This window comes from Mustela putorius, unplaced genomic scaffold (assembly GCF_011764305.1).
Source record: "Mustela putorius furo isolate JIRA1106 unplaced genomic scaffold, ASM1176430v1.1 tig00003962_pilon_pilon_pilon, whole genome shotgun sequence".
Taxonomy (NCBI): Eukaryota; Metazoa; Chordata; class Mammalia; order Carnivora; family Mustelidae; genus Mustela; species Mustela putorius.
Genome location: NW_025422106.1, coordinates 6449954 through 6463027, shown reverse-complemented (window position 1 = coordinate 6463027; position 13074 = coordinate 6449954).

Below are 13074 nucleotides of genomic sequence, written 5' to 3'. Positions count from 1 at the left end.
ACAGCCTCTTCAATAAATGGTGCTGGGAAAATTGGACAGCCACATGCAGAAAAATGAAATTGGACCATTTCCTTACACCACACACAAAAATAGACTCAAAATGGATGAAGGACCTCAATGTGCGAAAGGAATCCATCAAAATCCTTGAGGAGAACACAGGCAGCAACCTCTTCGACCTCAGCCGCAGCAACATCTTCCTAGGAACAACGCAAAAGGCAAGGGAAGCAAGGGCAAAAAGGAACTATTGGGATTTCATCAAGATCAAAAGCTTTTGCACAGCAAAGGAAACAGTTAACAAAATCAAAAGACAACTGACAGAATGGGAGAAGATATTTGCAAACGACATATCAGATAAAGGACTAGTGTCCAGAATCTATAAAGAACTTAGCAAACTCAACACCCAAAGAACAAATAATCCAATCAAGAAATGGGCAGAGGACATGAACAGACATTTCTGCAAAGAAGACATCCAGATGGCCAACAGACACATGAAAAAGTGCTCCATATCACTCGGCATCAGGGAAATACAAATCAAAACCAAAATGGATATCACCTCACACCAGTCAGAATGGCTAAAATCAACAAGTCAGGAAATGAAAGATGCTGGCGAGGATGCGGAGAAAGGGGAACTCTCCTACACTGTTGGTGGGAATGCAAGCTGGTGCAGCCACTCTGGAAAACAGCATGGAGGTTCCTCAAAATGTTGAAAATAGAACTGCCCTATGACCCAGCAATTGCACTATTGGGTATTTACCCTAAAGATACAAACGTAGTGATCTAAAGGGGCATGTGCACCCGAATGTTTATAGCAGCAATGTCCACAATAGCCAAACTATGGAAAGAACCTAGATGTCCATCAACAGATGAATGGATCAAGAAGATGTGGTATATATACACAATGGAATACTATGCAGCCATCAAAAGAAATGAAATCTTGCCATTTGCGACAACATGGATAGAACTAGAGCGTATCATGCTTAGCAAAATAAGTCAAGCAGAGAAAGACAACTATCATATGATCTCCCTGATATGAGGAAGTGGTGATGCAACATGGAGGCTTAAGTGGGTAGGAGAAGAATAAATGAAACAAGATGGGATTGGGAGGGAGACAAACCATAAGTGACTCTTAATCTCACAAAACAAACTGAGGGTTGCTGGGGGGAGGGGATTTGGGAGAAGGGGGTAGGATTATGGACATTGGGGAGGGTATGTGATTTGGTGAGTGCTGTGAAGTGTGTAAACCTGGTGATTCACACACCTGTACCCCTGGGGATAAAAATATATGTTTATAAAAAATAAAAAATTAATTAAAAAAAAAAAAACACTGACAGGTATGGAAGTGCCTGGGTGGCTCAATTGGTTAAACATCCGATTTTTGATTTTGGTTCAGGTCATGATCTCAGGATCATGAGATCAAGCCCCCTCAGGCTCTGCACTGGACATGGAGCCTGCTAGGATTCTCTCTCTCTCCTTCTCTCTCTGTTCTTTAAATGCCTTGGTAATTCAGGAGATACAGAATCCAAACAGAATTTTTTTAAAAAAGAAAAAAAAACTGAACAGGAGTTCACAGCACATACACACACACAGACACACTCAAGCATACATGCATACACACACACACACACACACAGTAATCCTTCTCTCTCTGCTCTTGCAAAAAAAAAAAAAAAGTTGACAGGTATATTTTGAAAGACTAGAAATCAAGTCAAAAGAATAGTATACTATAAAATAAATGTGGACAGATTTTCCATACACACACACTGAATTTCTAGATATAAAATATAATCATTAAAATAAAATTTATAGGTATATTAAACAGAGCCAGTGACTTAATAATAAAGTAAAAGATAACATTAGAAAAATTTAAAAAGGAATATAAAGTTGTAATTATTTAAAAAAGAGAGAGAGTGAGAGAGAAAACTGGAGTGCCTGGGTGGCTCACTTGGATGAATGTCTAACTCTTGATTTCTGCTTAGGTCATGATCTTGGTCTTGTGAAATCAAGCCCCCTCGGGCTCTACACTGGGTGTGGAACCTGCTTGGGATTCTCTCTCTTCCTCTCTCTCTGCTCTCCCATGACCCTCTCTCCCCCTCTCTCTAAAAAGAAAAAAGAAAGAGAAAAAAATAGTTGAATATAGTAAAGAGAGATAGAAATGAAAAACATGAAAGAGAGATTAAAAAAACTTGAAAGGCAGTAGATGACCCAACACAATTTGAGTTGAGTTTCATAAAAAAAAAAAAAAAAAAAAAATGGAGAAAATATTTTTGACAGAGAAAGCTGTTATGTGAGGACACAATGTCTACGAATTCTCATCATCTAAAAAAGCAAGAGTTCTTGCATAGAAGAAAGATACCAGTTTCTAATTAGGCAATATAAATAATTATGAACTTATACCAGGAAGCTTGGTGTGGTACCTGCACAAATGGCCAAGAAAACCAAATTGATTAGGAAACCAGGAAGCAAAACTACTTTTTATACATAATATATTAAAAGTAACAAAAATTAATTTGTAACTATGTCCAACTATATGATGAAAACAAATGATTAAGAAATGTCTGGTTTGAATTTTAGGACAAAATGAAATTAGGTATTCCAAAGACTCTTACTTCATTAAAAGGCTATCTCCTCTACAGTAATAAATCAGAGCCTTTGATCGAGCTGTTTTCCTCAAAATGCGGCATCCTAACCATCCTGCAGAGTTGCCTCAAGCCAACAAGACATGCAAAGGCCAATTAACAGGACTCCTTCTCTCTCATGCCCACTTTGACTTAAGCAGGTATGCAGCTATCAGTCTTATATGTTGATTTCCCTACAAGTTTTTCTTCGAAGAAAGACTTATGCAGTTTTTTACAAAGTCTGAGTATCAATATTGTGTTCCAATCGATGTCAAGAGCCTAAAGCAAAATTTAAAAAAATAATAAAATAATAATAGTAGTAATAATAATCATGGAGATTTTTTGCAGAAGTTATATAGTAAAAACCTTACATTTTAGAGAGTATTAACAATCACCATGTGACGACTGCTAGCACTATGCCAAACATTCTTGTGGGTATTTTATATATATATCATATTTAATATTAAAGCATTTTGATGTGTTATAAATTACTATACCTATTTTCTGTCTCTGTTTTACTTATTACTTATTTATTATTTTCTGTCTCTTATTTTACTTATATTCATCATTGAAATGTTCCTGACTTTCTCTTTCTCTCTACTGCTCACTTTTTCCCAATTAATGACTCTTTCCTCTGGATTCTAATAGCAGCTACCCCTATTAGGGTACTCATTGTATTGTAATAGATTCAGTTGTGTGATGTATGTTGCCTCTCTTCCCCCTTGTCTGTGTACTCACTAAAGGATACCACCACATTTTGGTTAGTGATATTGTTGCGCAGAAAAGGACCGGAGTAAAGATGTTTATGGGAATAGTTTATTTAATTTCTGTTTGTCACGCTTCCACAAAATTATTCTAGGCACATCATGTTCCCTCCTTTAATTCTGAGAAATAAGTAAAAGTAACCACATTCTACTGAGGGAAGATGCTGAGGCCTCAAGTGGCCAAAGGACTTGTCTCAAGCATTTAGGTATGTTGTTTCACCAGCCTGTCTGGGTCCTAAATCCTTCCTCCTTCTGCAATCCATAGAACTTATTAAACATTTTTTAGTGAATTAAATGTTTATTCACAAAGTTTTTATGACCCCCAAGTTTAGCATTTCCTTTATTCTCTTTATAGATGTGTATTGATTATTCGCAGTACAAGAACAGGACATAGCAAGTAACCTCTGCTGCCTACAGAAGCCTTCTAAAATACAGGTTATTGTTCCAGAGATCTTATTTGGTAGCTCTGGTAGCTTTAGTAATGATTGCAATTTATTTCATACATGCCTCCAGAGTCCCTAGCTCAATCTCACCAGCTCTGGCGAATGGCTGTAAGTGCAAGTAACGTATGTCACTTTGCTGTTAAGGAATCTGAAAACAGTGTGAGAACGCCATGCATGATCCTCCTCACCTCACCAGGCAGAATATTCATCTTGGGGAATATCCATCAGCCCGGGTCCCTGAGGGACGTGTGGAGCAAGCACAGGTATGAGCTGGACAATTAGCATGAATGAGAAATAAATCGTATGAGCAAAATCACTGATGTCCAGGAGTTAATTTGTTAGCAAAGCACAACCTAGATGATATGGCTAAGGCAGCAGCAATGGGCAAATGATAACTTGGTACCTTTTAAAAGAAATATATCCCCCAGTGTATTACTACATATGTATGTCTATGTAAATATCATATGCCTCTTTCCAAAGAGTAAGAAATTTTAGGTATCTGCCTTTGTGCCTGTTTTATGCAATGAAGTCTTGCTCCCAACAGATAGCTGATTTTTCTTTCTGACATTCTAAAATAAGACTGGGTCAACTCCTAGTATTATTTGTAATACAGGTAAGAGAGAAGAGAATTTTAACTATTATAGTTTCAAACCAAAAGCAAGTTTGTCCCAGGGGGACCTGATACAACTATTATTCGGCCAAAGAATTGCTGTTGATTTTGGAAATCAGAATCCAAATTATAACTATTGTTGTCTTTAAAGTAATAGATACATGGGATCTCTGCATTATTTAGATATTAAATAGAGATTTCAATAATCTTTGTAACATTGGACAGTACTTCCATGTCCTGTGATATGTTTCTATTGGTTCAGTCAATTCAATAAATAATATTAATTGAACACCTACTCTGTATTAGGAATATCATTATGGATAAGTTATGATAAATTAATTATCTTCTCTTATTTTGTAAGAGTTTACAGTCTAGAAGAACAATGAGACACGTTGCAAAATAATTCCAAAACAAAATGATAAAATCACACAAGGAACATACATGAAGGAAAATATTACTCAACCTATGTCAGCAGGAGTATAAGAAAAAAACTTCTTTGGGAAGGTGGCACCCATGCTGTGAACAATCAGTAGGAATTGGTAGGAAGTCAGGCGAGGGGAAAATAAGTTTTAAATAAAGAGAACACCATGAACAGCATCAGGAAAACATAACATCCCGTTCTGCTCTAAGTAATCCCATACTGTTAGGTTATGACACATAAAGCACAGACTATCAGGAGACAGGATTATACAAGTTTCCCATTATTCTGTAATCACATGTAGCCACTACAAGTTTCTATGAAGAGAAAAAATATAATCAAGATTTATATACCAGATAAATCACTCTGGTGACAGTATGAAAGAAATTTTGGAAGGCAATTTTTTTTTAAGAAAACAGTTTGGGGAGAGACATAAACTTCATGAAACACTAAAAACAATCGAAGATTTACTTATAGCACACTGAAGTTTGTTTCATAATTTATTGAAACCATGGTTATTCTCAGAATAGACTCAAACTAGGTAGCTATTGTAATAATAATCACCCCCCCAACTCTGTCGATTACTTTAAATTCCAGTAAAGGTTTTTTTCTATACACATGTAAACACTTGATGAGCTAAAATTGATGAAGGGGTTAGCCAATGTCAATAAAGCAAAGTAAAATAGCAAATCCCGTGAATCTGATCACTGGCAAAACCAAGCAGAATAATTCAGTCTTCTACCACAGTGTTTTCTTAGTCTTTTTTTTTTTTAGGCTCGGATTGTTAATCCTCTTCTGCTTTTCTAGCTAGACACCACCATATGGATACAAATATCTACATATTAATATATTTTCTGAATAACTCATAGAAAGTAATACATTTCATACTCCAATCTTTAGAATATTACTTAGCAAGCAATCAATAAGTCATTACTCTGAGGCCAAGAAAATAAAGTATGATATTAAACACTTACAGGAAGCAGAATACAAATCCACTGAGTAATGTGCTCTCCTTCCAAAAAAAAAAAAAAAAAAAAAAAAAAAAAAAGGGTTTATAAAGGTAATGCCCAAGTATCAGGGATATCAATACATGTTGAGGTTTAAATAGATACTATGACATAAGACAGTATGGGATGGATGGGGTGAATGATTTAACACAAATAAGAGTCCAGCTTACTGCTTTTCCACTGTGGCAGAGACTGACTCACTCCCCTTTCTTCCTTGGTACAAATCAGAAAACATTTGACAGCTTCTCATGCAGTTTTGGCCAATTTAACTATCGTGGACTTGATATGTGTCATTTCTGTTCTTGGTCCATTAAAAAAATAAATTAAAATCAAAACCTTACATGCAATCATTTTCACCCTCATTGCCCTCATCTTCCAAAAGAACCCACTGGTGCAGTGGAAGTCACTGGAGCCCTTGCTTATAGCAGAACACACCCTCTAGGATTTTTATTTTTTTTTCCTTTTGGTAGGTGTCAGGTTTATTAAGCAAGGGAACTTAAATACAGGGTTTGTCTTGGGCAGCAGGAAGACCACCAGGACATCTCTAACTGGCCTACAACATCTTAATGCTTTATACAGAAGCTCATCCTGTAGGATTTTACATAACCAAGAAATGAATTGGATTAAATCACTAATCACTAAGATTTGGGGATCTGTTTGTTAAAACAGCAGTTATTATATGCCTTAAATAACACAGGTAATACAATAAGAATATTTGAGTGATGACAGAACCCATCTTTCTCTTTAGTGTGTATATGTACATGTATATGTTTATATCTGCATGTGTATTTGTGTATATATGTATATATATTCATAGTTATATCTATATAGATACATACGTATATATCAGCAAGACTAATGCATAAATTGAATACCAATGAATAATGTATTAAGAGAACCCACTATAAATCATTCATTGATATAAAGACAAAAATAGGGGCGCCTGGGTGGCTCAGTGGGTTAAGCCGCTGCCTTCGGCTCGGGTCATGATCTCAGGGTCCTGGGATCGAGTCCCGCATCGGGCTCTCTGCTCAGCAGGGAGCCTGCTTCCTCCTCTCTCTCTCTCTGCCTGCCTCTCTGCCTACTTGTGATCTCTCTCTGTCAAACGAATAAATAAAATCTTAAAAAAAAAAAAATAAAAAATAAAAAATAAAGACAAAAATATTCTTGTATGATTAGTGCATTTTCCTCCCTGAAAACAGACATATGTGGGAAGATAAATTGTATTCAGATGTTTCTTTGGAGAGTATTGAAATAAGAATGAGAGAGAATGAAAAACTGAAGTAGAGGATCAGAAAGATAGATACCAGTGGCTTCAGGCTGTTAGGAAGGCATAATTACTGACAGCCTGCCAGAAAGATTCAAGGAGAGAGACTTTTATTTTGCAATAAATAGTAATCAATCATATTTGGGGGGTAAAAAATAAAGGCAGTTGAAATACTGAGCTATCAAAGGAAAATAAGGAGTACGTAAACTTAAATTTACAAAACTATATAAGCACTCACAGCCCAAACAAGATAGCAAGGGCAAGGCAGGAAAGTAGCTTGATGCTGTGATTAAAATGCTATCACCATGCATGTTACACCAAGATAGTCTGCACTGTTCTTTACTTAATTTTGTTATCTTTATTAATCCATTCTGACTTTTTAAATATCAAAATATTAATATATCTAAACTTAAGTTTATTTTCTATAAACTTCAGTTATTTTCTATAATTTTTCTTAGTCCTTTCAGTTAATGAGAATAATAAAATATCTTTTCCACTCGGATGTGAGTAGGGCACATCCCCTACCAGGAAGTCCCCCTGCACTATCATTATTATAATTGACTGATATCTGGATTATTTATGTCTGAAAGCATAGTATTTTCAGTAGAGATGTAGAAAAGCAAACGGATTAGAAGACCAGTTAGAGATAAAACAAAGAAGACTTGGCCATAAACTAAATGTAGCAGAACAAAGAAAGAAAAAATTCAAGATTATGTCCAGATTTTTGACTTGGGTGACATGGGTTGAGTGGTACAATTTATTTAGTTAGATCGCATAAGAAGAGCAATTCTTGTGAGATACCGAACTTCACTTTTGGACAAAATGAAATTTCATTGTTTGTGTGATATCCAAGTGAAGGTGTCAAAAAAAATTTGAAATGGATGCAAAACTAAGAGCAAGAAACTGAGCTGGAAGTATGCACTGAGAGCCATAAAAACTAAGTGGTAAGTATAACAGTGGGAAAGGATTTTATCACCTGTGAATGATGTCAGAGTGACCTTAAAAAGTGATGAGTAAAAATACCAGCATTTTTTTTTTAAGATTTTATTTATTTGACAGACAGAGATCACAAGTAGGCAGAGAGGCAGGCGGAGAGAGAGAGAGGGAAGCAGGCTCCCTGCTGAGCAGAGAGCCCCATGCGGGGCTCGATCCCAGGACCCTGAAATCATGACCTGAGCCGAAGGCAGAGGTCCCAACCCACTGAGCCACCCAGGCGCCCCAAATACCAGCATTTTAAACATGGAAGAGCAACGATGGATTCACAAAGATTAAAAGTTAGGAGAATACAACATGTTGGTCAGGACGTAGAATAATTACAACAACAGGGACTCCTGCATAATGCTGATAAAAGAGAAAATTGGTACATTAATTTAAAAACTCACCTTGGAATTCTTTTGTAAGGTTGAAAGTATTCATATCACATAATTTAACAATTGTTATTATAAGTATATACCTTAAAAAATAAATACATACCTAAATGTTTATGCATGTTTACCAGACATGTATAAGAACATTTATATTAGTATTCTTCATCAAAGAAAAAAATGAAAAAAATCCAAGGGCTCATCTAAAAAACAAACAAACAAAAAAAAAAAAAAAAACAACTGATAATGTGTAGAATTTCAATAACATCTAATAGTGAAAATTAATTACAATTTCAAGATGAATGAATCTCAAATCATCTTGAGTAGGGAAAGAAAGGGAAGAATACATACAGCACGCTGCCATAAATATGAAACTGAAAGCATGGAAAACTTTCAGCATTTGGATACATATTTAGATATACAGAAAACTATAAAGAAAAATACAGCAAGAATCACAAATATCAGAATGATAATTAACTTTGCTGGGAGAGAAGAAAGATACAGAGAACACATTATTTTACATGAATGAAGTATTAGAAAATAAGAGCACATCTTAAAAAAAAAAATGAGAAGGGAAAATTAGTGAGCACTCACAAAGAGAACTGAAAGAGAGCTACCAGAGAAGACAACGAGTCAGAGAACGCTACTGGGGAAGCAACGTCCAGAGAATGGCAATATTTTGAGATGAAAGAGTAGTTGTCAAAAATCTCGTAACTAGGGGGTGCCTGGGTGCCTCAGTCAGTTAAGCATGGGACCCTTGATTTTGACTCAGGTCATGATGTTAGGGTTGTGAAACAGAGTCTGCAATGGGTTCTGCACTGGGACTGGAGGCTGCTTAAGATTCATCTCTCTCACCCTCTCCCTCTTGTCCAACTCCCACATCACTGCATGCACCTGCACTCTCTCTTAAAAAAAAAAAAATCTGATAACTGATCAGGAAAAATAAATCAGGAAACTATTAAGATGTTTAGCATCAAATAGGTAACTGGTAATACTAACTAGAGTAAATTCAATAGAGGTCATGGATTGGAGGCCAGAATGTATTTTTTTGAGGAATACATGGAAGGTGAGGATGTGGGAAAAAGAGTCAAAGGGTAATTGCTGTTCCTGGAGCGTTTAAAGAACAGACGTTTAAAATTGGAGAGCTTTGGACTTGCTTAAGTATTTATGAGAAGGCGCATACAGAATGGGGAAAACTCAAAAGTACAGAAAGTAAAAGGATTAATTCTTGAAGTCAGTGAAGTGCTTGAGATGGAGGGAAATGATATGATCTAGATTATGGAGAGGTGAGAAGCTTCAGCTTCAGGTCTTAACAGATAAGCATCTATCACACCAACTCTTTAAGTCAGAACAGTTTTGAAAGCTGAAAACAAACAAACAAAAATATCTTAAGACTTAAAAGAGGATTCAAAAGAGCCAGGATTGGAGAGGGCCAAGATGGGCATTTGCTAGTTTCCAGCACAAGAAACAGCGTCCAAGCAAAATTCAGCAACGTAGGCCTTCAGTAGCCTCAGTGGACTCAAGATGTAGAAGTTGGAGCTCAGAGGTGCTAAGCCAAGATCCTGGAGTAGAGAAAAATTGCCAACCTGTTCCTTTGAGAACAGGTTGTGAACCAGCAGATAGAACTAGCTGGGTAAAGAGCTAAGCAGAAATTTTAGGAATCTTACAGTATTTGGGAGACAAAGGTGGAGATTCAGAACCAAGAGGGCGGAAGAAACTTGGTAATACCCCCGGCTTTTGGTGGAAACTCAAAAGTTAAAACATTTACTAGAAATAAGTCTTAACCTCAGGAGTAAGAGGAAACCATCTGCCACACTCCAACCCCACAATATCAGCTTTCCAGGACTTTTTTTTTTTTTTAAATCTGTCTCTGAAGGAAACAAACAAACAAAAAAAGATTATCACCCTGAACCTCTAAAATTATCCATAATCAATGGTTGACATTCAATAAAAATTGCCAGGCATGCCAAGAAAGGATGATCCCCCCCCCCATCCCCAAATGAAATAAAGAACCAGTAAGTGATCCTGATATGAGAGTTATCAGAGAGGAATATTTCTTTAAATTACAAGACATTTAAGAAAACAGAGAAAACATGAATATTTTTATTAAAGAACATGAAAAAGACTTAAAAGGAAAAACATGAAATATTTGCAAAAACTTATTTGAAAGACTAGACTTGCCTCAACAAAAAATAGATTATTAAATTAAATGATAGGACAGTAGAGAAAGCACAGACTGAAGCACAGGAAAGAAAATAAAGGAAAGAGAAATAAAAATAGGTTAGAAAGATATACATGGAGCTGGGGCCTCACGCAGAGAGGAGAAAGAAAATAGAACAGGTAAAATAATTTGAAAAAATACCAGTAGATAATTTTCCATATATGATCACTGACATCCATCCAGACATGTAAAAGGTCAGCAAACAATAACCAGGCTAAATGCAAAAGACAAACAACCAAATAAAACAAAACAGAAACAAAAACAAAACACACCTAGACACATCATACATTTGCTCATGAGCAATTAGAAAGTCCAAGACTAGAAGAAATTAACAGTGTAGTGATGAAATCAAAATAGCAGTTTTCTTTGCAGGACGATATTGACTACTAAGGCCATAAGGGAGCTTCTGGAATACTGGCTAACAGTTTTTTGTTTTGTTTTGTTTTGTTTTGTTTTTTTAAGATTTTACTTATTTATTTGATAGAGATCACAAATAAGCAGAGAGGCAAGCAGAGAGAGAGAGGGAAGCAGGTTCCCCGTTGAGCAGAGAGCCTGATGTGGGGCTCAATCCCAGGACCCTGAGATCATGACCTGTGATCAGGCTTAACCCACTGAGCCACCCAAGTGCCCCAACAGACTTTTATTTTTAAAGGGGATAGTTATCAAATAGGTATATTTACCAGGTAAAAATTAATCTAACTGGACACTCTGTTTATATTTTTTACATATGTCCTACTTCTATGAAAAGTTTATTTAAAATGAAAGCTCATGCACTTTTTGTTTTGAAATATGACAAGATGATTTTAAAATGCATAGAAACCCAAAAGGTTAAGGGTGGCTCAAATACATTTGAATGAAGAGAAAGGACGGGAGATTTGCTATACCAGATATCAAGGCTTATTACAATATTGCAGGTACTAGGATAGTGAGGTATTTTTTAGGAATAAACAAACCAATCAAAAGAACAGAATAAAGCCCCATGCATGTATTGCCGCTTGATATATGATTAAAATGGCATGGCAAAACAGTTGGGAAAGTCAGTTTAAAAAAAAAAAATTATACCAGGACAATACTCTATGAAATAACAAGAACAACAACAAAGGAAATTAAGCTCTATCTCACATTCTATACAAAATTTAACTGTTGAATATAGCAAATTAAATTGTAAATGAGAAAAATTAAGTTTCTAGAAATTAATACAGAAGAACATTTTAATGTCTTGGAGTGGGGAAAAACCTAGTAAACAGAACAACAACAAAAACACCCAAGGAAAAATAAAATACTGGTCAATTTGACCATAGTAAATTTGTTAGTCTTTTTAATTGAAAAAAAAAAAAGTCACCCTTAAGCGGGTGATTCACAGAGGAAGGGAATATATGTGTGCTGTACAGCCACAAAAGAATCCCTTCCAAAATATAAAAAGATCTAGTGTGTAACAAGAAAAAGATAAGCCATTTCACAAAAAGATTGAATATTTGAATACCTTTCACTAAAAAGGATATGCAAATGGCCAATAAATACAAGTGTTCAATCTCTAGAAAAAGTGAGAATTGGAAGTTAAAAGCATATTGAGATATCACTACACACCCATCAGAATGTCTACAAATGAGAAAATAATAGCAGGTGCCAGAGAGGCTGAGAACAAGTGACAACCCTTATAATTCTAGGAGGTCCATCGATGTATACAGTCCCTTTAGAAAATCATTTTATATTCTCTACCAATATTGAATTAAAGTCATACCCACAGACCCTTAGTTCCATTACTATCTACCTAACCTGAAAGCACACATATGTGCACAAAATATTTATAGTAGCAATACTCATAATATCCCCATACTGAAAATAACTTGTATCTTTCCACAGAGTGTATATAAACTGTGCTACCTTCATATTATTCAATACTTTACAGCAATGCAAAATGCACAAAGTGTACGAATTTCATAAAAAATTGTTGCATGATTTCATTTATATAACATTTAGAAAACAAGCAAAATCACAGTATTTAGCATGTGGGAAAACCAAATTAATGTGTGAAACTGATTCCCGTACTGTAAGTGTGGGCTGCCTTTGGAGGAAAGGAAGGGTATGAGGAAGACTTCTAAGTCCTCAGAACATTCTATTCTTGAACCCTGTGACGGCAGACTTTGTGACAAATCATTGAACTGCACATGTTAGTGTGTATGCACGTGCGTGTGTACAATTTCCCTGTACTTGTGTTATCTGCACAAAATAGTTAAGTGAATAAAAACTGCAAAACAAAATTAGCTAATATATGATGGAATTACTTTATGAGTAATAAATACAGAAGTATAGTTTTCCCTTTTCATTAATGTTATTAGTTTCAAAAAGTTTATTATTACCTACT